The following is a 7,604-nucleotide window of genomic DNA, read 5'->3' on the forward strand; positions in this document are numbered from 1 at the left end:
TTTTAACATCAGTGCCTGATGAGATGTAACGGGTGCACAGTCCATGATCTCTAACATCAGTAACTGATGCAGTTTTTAACTGTCTGTGACATTTAATATGGGTATGTGATGTTGTGTAACTGGTGCAGTCTCCATCACTTCTAAAATCAGTACATGATGAGGTGTAACTGGTACACTGTCCATCACTTCTAAAAATAATACCTGATGAGGTGTAACTGGTGAGCAGTCCATGACATCTAACATCAGTACCTGGTAAAAGCTAACTGTTGCACTGTCCATGACATTTACCATCCATACCCAATGAGGTGCAGCTATTGCACTATGACATTAACATGAGAACCTGATGAGGTGTAACTGGTACACTCTCCATGACATCTCATATCAGTACCTGATGAGGTGTAACTGGTGCATTATCCATGACATCTAGCATCAGAACCTGATGAGGTATAACTAGTATACTGTCCAGGACATGTAACATGAGTACCCGATGAGGTGTAACTGGTGCACTGCCAATTAATGCTAACAGATGTACCTAATGAGTTGTAACTGGTGGATTGTCCATGATCTCTAACATCAGTACCCAATGAGGTGTAACTTCTTTGTTTTCCATTACATTTAACATCAGTACCTGATGAGGTGTAACTGTTGCACTGCCTGTGACATCTAACATCAATACCTGATGAGGTGTAACTGGTGCACTGTCTGTGATGTCTAACATCAGTACCTGATAAGGTTTAAAATGTGGATTGCCCATGAAATTTAACAGTACCTGTTGCAGTGCAACTGGTGTACTGTCAGTGAAATTTAACATCAGTACCTTCTGAAGTATAACTTTCCTTTACATTTAAAAGCAGTAAACCATGAGATATGACTGGTGCATTCTCCATGACATCTGACCATCAGTAACTGATGAGGTATAACTGCATTATTGTCCATGACACTAACATCACTACCCAATGAAGTGCATCTGGTTTACCATCCATGACAACTAACAGAAGTACCATATAAGCTGTATCTGGTACAGTGTTTGTGACATCTGACATTTGTACTTGATTAGATGTAAAAGGTGCACTGTCCATTGCATGCCATATCAGTACCTGATTAGGTGTTACTGGTGCACTGTCTATGATGTTTAACTTCATTTCCTGATGAGCTGTAGCTGGTGCACTGTCCATGACATCTAACATCTGAACCTGATAAGGTATAACTAGTACACTGTCCATGACATCTAACATATGTACCTGATGAGGTGTAACTGGTGTACTGTCCATGACATTTAACATCTGTACCTGATGAGGTATAACTGGTGCACTGTCCATGACATATAACATCTGTACCTGATAAGGTGTAACTGCTGCAAGTCCATGACATCTAACATCTGTACCTGATCAGGTATAATTGGTACACTGTCCATGACATCTAACATATGTACCTGATGAAGTGTAACTGGTGCACTGTCTATGACATTTAGCATCAACACCCGATGAGGTGCAGATGGTGCACTATCTGGGACATCTAAGATCAATACCCAATGAAGTGTTTCTGGATTACTATTCATGATGTCTTACAGCAGTACCTTATGAAGTTTAACTGGTATAGTGTCTATGAAATTTGACATCTGTACCTAATGAGGTGTAACTAGTGCACTGCCCATGACATCTAACATCTGTATATGATGAGATATAACTGCCGCAATGTCCATGACATCTAACATTTGTACATGATGAGGAATAACTGGTACACTGTCCATGACATCTAACATCTGTAGCTGATAAGGTATAACTGTTACACTGTCCATGACATCTAACATAGGTACCTGATGAGGTGTAACTGGTGCACTGTCCATGACATTTAACATCTGTACCTGATGAGGTATAACTGGTGCACTGTCTATGACATCTAACATCTGTACCTGATGAGGTGTAACTGCTGCAATGTCCATAACATTTAACAGTACCCAATGAGGTGCAGCTGATGCATTATCTGGGACATCTAAGATTAATACCCAATTAAGTGTTTCTAGATTACTATCCATGGTGTCTTACAGCAGTACCTACTGAGGTTTAACTGGTATAGTGTCTATGAAATTTGACATCTGTACCCAATGAGGTGTCACAGGTGCACTGTCCATGGCTTGTAAGATTAATAACTGATGAGGCATCACTGGTTTATTGTTCATGTCTTGTAACAGCAGTAGCTGAAGATGCATTACTGGTATACTGTCCATGACATCTAACATCAGTATCTGATGAGGTGTAACTGGTGCAGTGTCTATGACCTCTAACATCAATACCTGATGAGGTTTGACTGTCTATGACATTTAACATCAGTACCAAATGAGGTGTAATTGGTGTATTGTCCATGAAATTTTATATCAGTACCTGATGAGGGTTAACTGGTGTACTGTCCATGACATCTAACATCATTGTTACCTGTTGAAGTGTATCTGGTTTCATATCCATGGCATCTAACAGCAATACCTGATGAGGTGTTACTTTTTGCTCTGTCCTTGACCTCTATCATCAGTACCTACTGAGATGTAATTGGTGCACTTTCCATGCCATCTAACATCATTACTGGATGAAGTATATCTGGTTTACTATCTATGCAATCTAACAGCAGTACCCGATGAGGTATAATTTGTGCACTGTCTGTGGAGTATGACATCTGTACCCAATAAGGTGCAGTATGTACACTGTTCATGGCCTGTAACATAACATCAGTACCTCATGAGATGTAATTGGTGCACTGTACTTGCCTCTAACATTATTAGCTGATTAGGTGTAACTGGTGCACTGTCCATGACATTTAATCAGTACCTGATCAGGTATAACTGGTGCACTCTTCATAACAACTAACATTAGTACTCAATGATGTGTAATTGGTAGACTGTTCATTAAATTTAACAGTACCTGATGAGGTGTAACTGATGTATTGTCTGTGAAATTTAATGTCAGTACCCTCTGAAGTGTAACTGGCTAAGAGGCATGGTGGTGATGGGTGAACCTGTTAGGCTGGAGAGAGTTTAAAGAGTCGCTATCTGGCTTTGAAGGACAAGTGTGCTTTTGTGAGAAGATGGACTGCTTAACTGGCCACTTGATGTGCACAGAGTAATTCCAGGGAAAATCAGCTATTGGAGAAGTTCCTCCCCAGAAGCTACAAGCTTTACAATGAGTCTTTCAGAGTGAATTTTGCAATGCTGTATGTGAGGCCTATGAGCACGCACAGTATATGAGACTATGGAAATTAATAGTAGCCCAGCAGAGAGAATCAATGTTACTGCTAAGGCAATAGTAGCAGCATTTGCTGCCAGTGAAGGTCATTCACATCCCAGTGTTGTTGAATTACCTAAAATGGAAGAGGATCTTGGATTTAACATAATGGGTGGAAAAGATCTCTCATATTTATATCTTTGGCATCATTCCAGGAGGCATTGTAGACAGGCATGGAAGGCTAAAGCAAGGAGACCAACTTCTTTCCATAAATGGAGTGAGTGTCAAAGGGGAATATCATGAAAAAGCAGATGAGTTGCTTAAAGCTGCTTAAGGAAAGGTCAAACTAGTTGTACGATACACTCCAAAAGTCCTAGAGGAAATGGAATCATGGTTAGAGAAAATGAGGTCTGCAAAACGCAGACAGCCAAACAACTTTTCATAGTCTTTCCCCCCAAAGTATCATAATTTTTTCCTTTTTATAACTGGAAGCAATGTTGTATAAAGGATTTTTTTGGATCTTTTGTAGCTCAGGCATTTCAGTTTGTGTGATTCATGCAGACTACATTTTTTTGCCAGTACTTTGTTTTCAAGTCTTGTATAGTAGATGGGGTTAACATTGTCAAAGTCAAAGTCAAAGTGAACTTTATTGCTATTCAGACCGCACAAAGTGCAACTGAATGAAATTGCATTACTTTGAACTCAATGTAAATACAACATATACTAATACAACATAATGCCATGGTGGTACGGCGGTAGCGTTGTTACCTCTCAGCAAGAGGTTCTCCCGTTCGATTCTCGGTGTGGCTTGGGAGTGCCTTCTGTGTGGAGTCTGCATGTCCTCCCTGCAGCTGGGTAGCGTTCAAAAGACATGCGTGTGTAAATGGGCGTACCTTCGTTGAAGGTTAGGCGTCGAGCTGGCACCTCGGCATTTCATAAAAAATCTACTGCCAGTCATTAACAGACTGGAGTTCTATTGTGGCGACCCCTTACCGGGAAAAAGCTGAAAGACAAACAACAACAAACTAATACTAATACAACAATAACAGATATACTAAAGCTAATCTAACAATAAAACAGTAAGACATTTATGTAGTGCAGTAACAAATACAATGACATGCACTAAGACTATTCCACTTACATGTCTTCATCAGTACCCAGAATATTTCACAGATAATATATTGCACAGATCAAAATAAGACAGATTTCCAATTGCACGGAATGCTAACTTAGCATCATTAATATTGCACATAAGGTATAAGACTGTACCTTCATAGAGTTATTGCATATGTCTGTGAATTACTTCAGCATTGTAACTTCAGACCTCCATGACTAGCAAGGTGCATATTATTACTGGAGTTCAGAAGTCTGATGGCTTGTGGAAAAAAGCTTCTATTAAATCTGGTGGTTTTGCAATGTAAGCTACAGTATCTTCAGCCTGAAGACAAACACGAGAACAGACCATGGGCAGGGTGAGTGCAGTCTTTGACTATTTTCATGGCTCTGCTCAGGCACTAAGCAGAGTTCAACTCCTGGATAGATGGGAGCGTGGACCTGATAATTCTCTCTGCCAGTTTCACCACCCTATGGAGAGATTTGCGATATGAAACCATGCAGTTTCCATACCACACCGACAGATTACTAATCAGGATACTTTTGATTACCCCTGTAGAAGGTTGTGAGAATTGACAATGGCAGTTTTATTCTCCTCAACCTTCTTAGAAAGTGTAGATGCTGTTGCACCTTCTTGACAATGTGATTAGTGTTTACTGACCGAGACAAGTCTTCAGCAATATGCACCCCCAGGAACTTGGTGGTCTTCACCCCTTCTACTGTTTCCCCTTTGATTGTGAGTGGAGAATGAGCCTTGTGTCTCTTCCTGAAGTCTACTGTTATCTCCTTTGTTTTATTCACATTGAGAGCAAGGTTGTTGTTGTCACACCAGACAATCAGTTGGGTCACCTCCTCTCTGTAGGCTTTTTCATCATCATTGCTGATGAGACCCACAACTGTAGTATCATCTGCAAACTTAATAATGTGGTTTGTGTTGTACCCAGTGATGCAGTCATTTGTCAGCATGGTGAACAGCGGGACTCAGAACACATCCTTGTGGTACTCCAGTGTTTAGTGTGATACTCATCGAGGTGTTGTTGTCTACACATACTTTTTGTGGTCTGTCAATAAGAAAGTCCAGAATCCAGTTGCATAAATGAGTGCTAACACCCAGATGGACCAGTTTCTTAATCAGATGTTGGGTAATGACCATGTTGAAGGCCAAACTGAAGTCAATAAATGCCATGCGGACATAGCAGTTTTTGTTCTATAGTTGTGCCAAGGATAAGTGAAGTGTCAGTGAGATGGCATCTGCCGTAGAATAATTAGATCTTTTAAGCAAATTGGAGTGGGTCCAGTGTTGCAGGAAGACTTGATGTTAAGTAGTCGTTTGACCAATCTCTCAACGCACTTCATTACAGTGGAGGTGAGAGCTACTAGGCAGATGTCATTCAGGCTTGAGGGTGGAAACTTCTTAGGCAGTGGTATAATGGTTGTATTCTTGAAGCACTTGTATACTGTGGCTTGATGCAGAGAGATGTTGAATATTTCAGTGAGAACAGTAGTTAATTGGTCAGCACAGTCCCTGAGCACCCTCCCCAGAATATTGTCAGGACCAGCTGCCTTTCTTGGGTTTACTTGTCGCAGCAACCTTTGAACATCTGCTGGGGGAAAGCGGAGCACTTCATCTTCTTGGTTGCACATAAGGTATATGGATGGATAAGGTTGGTGGATAGTTTTGTTGCCATTGTATTGTTTCTCTTCTCAAATCTGCTGAAGTAGGTGTTGAGCTCATTGAGAAACTGCATGTTATCATCACAGTGAGGAAGGAGGAGCCTATAGTCTGATATAGATTGCATACCTTGCCACAGACGCCTGAAGTCTCTCAGGTCTGAAAGGTGACCCTGCATTTTCTTTCCATAGGCCTGCTTAGCCTTTCTTATTCCTCTACTTAGTTTCACTCTGGCTTCCCTAAGGGGATCTTTGTCTTTATACTTAATGGCAGCATTGCTTGTGGTCTGTCAATAAGAAAGTTCAGAATCCAGTTATATAAATGAGTGTTAACACCCAGACGGACCAGTTTCTCAATCAGATGTTGGAGAATGACCATGTTGAAGGTGAACTGAAGTCAATAAATAACATGCAGACATAGCAGTTTTTGTTCTCCAGGTGTGCCAAGGATAAGTGAAATGTCAGTCAGATGGCATGTGCCATCGAGTAAAACAAATCCAAAAGGTGGCTAGACTTCTTGGACACAATTTATTTAAGCACTTTTCGTCCAACTGTATTGTTGGACTTCTTCAGATAAAAGGTGCATAAAAACAGTTCATTTAAATAAGCATCTAAAAAGGTCACATGACCTACACATTCAATTCTTAAAGGAACAAGTAAAATAAGTTACATACTGAATACTATAACCATATATTTACATTAAAAACTACTTTCTAGTTCAGAACAAAAATCAAAAATCAAAGCAGCTTTGATGGAATGTAGTATGTCAACCCTCTCCTTTCAGATTATTTTTAATTTATTACCATCATACTTAATGAATTAATGTCTAAACGTTATAAAAAAATGCATATAAAATGTGTGTGTTCATTTAAATAACTTTCATTATCTATCCAAACGTTTTAGTTTTAATAAGCACATAATGGAACGTTTGTCATTAAGACCAAGGTAAGTATAAGCATTAAGTCTTATTTGCCAAATAAGTTCCAATTTTTCTAATAACAATGAAGTAGGGCCCCCCCCATGACTATTGAGCACTTGATCAATGACTCTAAACTTGAATTTGTGATCAGGGAATAATAATATATGCTTAGCTAAAGCATTTTCTTCTTTATGTTTATCTATACTGTACAGATGTTCGTATACTCTGTCTCTTAATCTGCGGTCTGTCTTGCCAATATAAAATGATGGACAGGCTTAGCATTTTGCTGCCTACACTACTGCCTTAGAATTACAATTATACCTACTTTTATTAATTATCTTATAAGCATTGATAAAGGTACAAGCCTCTTGTTCCATCATATTACAATAAGCACAGTTACCACAATGTATCATGTCTATGTTTCTCACTTGGAATTTTTTCCTCTTTCTAGCAGGTTTTTAAAGTTTGACCCCTATCTAAGGACAAATTTTGGAGTGTCACCTAATCTTGTTGCCAGGGTCATGTCATCTTTAAATAAATTCCAATTCTTTATAATAATGTCCTTTATATACTTAAAATCTAAGGAGAACATCATAATACATGCCAGATTAAAGTTAACCCCCTCCAGTAGATGTTATACAGACTTCCCCCATCGTCTCATTATTGTTAAAATTCTCAGTTACACTTTC

At 39.4% G+C, this 7,604-nt stretch overlaps 1 pseudogene; it reads left to right on the forward strand.

The window, feature by feature from the left end:
* Window positions 1-2,987: 2,987 nt before the first annotated feature.
* LOC122789849 lies at window positions 2,988-3,657 on the forward strand (annotated as a pseudogene).
* The last annotated feature ends 3,947 nt before the right edge of the window (window positions 3,658-7,604 follow it).

Source organism: Protopterus annectens, chromosome 15.part0 (genome assembly GCF_019279795.1).
Source record: "Protopterus annectens isolate FY-2018-M chromosome 15.part0, PAN1.0, whole genome shotgun sequence".
NCBI lineage: Eukaryota > Metazoa > Chordata > Ceratodontiformes > Protopteridae > Protopterus > Protopterus annectens.